The sequence below is a fragment of the Bison bison genome, unplaced genomic scaffold (genome assembly GCF_000754665.1).
Source record: "Bison bison bison isolate TAMUID 2011002044 unplaced genomic scaffold, Bison_UMD1.0 scf7180017864035, whole genome shotgun sequence".
Lineage (NCBI taxonomy): Eukaryota > Metazoa > Chordata > Mammalia > Artiodactyla > Bovidae > Bison > Bison bison.
Genome location: NW_011494607.1, coordinates 14,053,533 through 14,055,738, shown reverse-complemented (window position 1 = coordinate 14,055,738; position 2,206 = coordinate 14,053,533).

The window sequence follows — 2,206 nt, the reverse complement described above, 5'->3', positions numbered from 1 at the left end:
GAAGAAAAGTTATGACCAACCTAGATAGCCTATTGAAAAGCAGAGACATTACTTTGCCAACAAAGGTCCGTCTAGTCAAGGCTATGGTTTTTCCAGTGGTCATGTATGGATGTGAGAGTTGGACTTTGAAGAAGGCTGAGCGCCGAAGAATTGATGCTTTTGAACTGTGGTGTTGGAGAAGACTCTTGAGAGTCCCTTGGACTGCAAGGAGATCCAACCAGTCCATTCTGAAGGAGATCAGCCCTGGGATTTCTTTGGAAGGAATGATGCTAAAGCTGAAACTCCAGTACTTTGGCCACCTCATGGGAAGAGTTGACTCATTGGCAAAGACTCTGTTGCTGGGAGAGATTGGGGGCAGGAGGAGAAGGGGACGACAGAGGGTGAGATGGCTGGATGGCATCACTGACTCGATGAAGGTGAGTCTGAGTGAACTCCGAGAGTCGGTGATGGACAGGGAGGCCTGGTGTACTGCGATTCATGGGGTCACAGAGAGTTGGATACTACTGAATGACTGAACTGAACTGAACTGAAGTCGCTTCAGTCGTATCTGACTCTGTGCGACCCCATAGACGGCAGCCCACCCGGCTCCCCTGTCCCTGGGATCCTCCATGCAAGAATACTGGAGTGGATTGCCATTTCCCTCTCCAATGCATGAAAGTGAAGGAAGCTTTTGTGGAAAGTATTTTAGTATTCAAGCATGTGTGACTGCCTGTATTACAGACCTGATACTTAGGCCTATCTATGTCAGCTTCAAAAATGCAACAACTTAATCTTTTCCCACAAGTATTCAGCTATTAATACCTGGCTAGCAGAAACAAGAGGGGATCTCCATTACATTTGTGTGTCTGAATATCTACAACCCAGCTGTGTTCTTTTGTACTATATATAAAAATAAAATTTCTTATAATACATGGATATAGGGAAAAACATGATGGGCAAAAATTTGGTAAGCAATATATTGGGCATCTAATAGAAGTTCTACCTTAATTAATGAGGTCAAAAACAGAATCCATAAAATGCTGTAGTCATTTTAAATCTTATGTGTTATTGAACTAATGTTTTATTGGACACGAGACTCAAATAAGCAAGAATTAACATTACCCTATAGTGCTGAAAGAGAACAAAATGTTTACAAAAGTTCAAAAGACAGAAATATGTGAATTACTGTTGAGGTGTCATTAAAAAGCAAGTAATCATTTATTTTTTACTTCTCTATTACAAAACCCTAAGAGAACTAAAGTAGAATTTGAAAAATGACATTTAAACAATTTTTAAAATATTAATAAACTAATATGCCAATCAAAATGAAACAGTGACACAGACACTCTTCCAGGTAAAGTGACTTATAGGAGAATGACTTGTAGATCAAAGGAGGATTGAGAGCAATTTTGAGAATTAATGCAGGATTGCTGTGTTCCCTGGGATATTATACATGAATTCAGGAAGAACTAGAGAGAGAAGTAAACCTCATTTAAAAGTTCAGAGATAGGCTTAATAATTAGTTGACTAAATTAAACTAATTTATTCAGTAAAATAATATATATGGTTAAGCAATTCTATGGGGCTTATTTATTAGAAATCTACAGTGAAAACAGTGTTATGCAAAGTAATTTATCTTTACTTATGAATATATATTTACTTTTGTGAAACAATATCTTGAAACAAATATTTTAAACTAATTTTGTAAGACTTGTTTTACTTGTATCAATAATTAAAACTAAATGAGTTGTTTTAAATATCTATAGGACATAATACTGTAAAAGCAACATAAAAATAAGTAATGATTTTACTTTACATCAATAATTTTTGAGTGCCGAAGCATGAGATATGAATTCTCTCTTACTAGTTTGCATAACTATAAACATGTGAGTGAATTATAAAATCAACTGGCAGTTTGGCATACTCATCTGAGCCACCAGGACTTCCCTGGTGCCTTAGACGATAAAGCATCTGCCTACAATGTGGGAGACCCCGGTTCGATCCCTGAGTCAGGAAGATCCTCTGGAGAAGGAAATGGAAACCCACTCCAGTACTCTTTCTTGGAAACTCCCATGGACGGAGGAGCATGGTACGCTACAGTCCATGGGGTCACAAAGAGTCAGACACGACTGAGTGACTTCACTCTTCACTCTCACTTTAACAACAAGTGAAAGACACTCAGTTGTGACCAACTCTTTGTGACCCCATGGACTGTAGTACCTGCCAG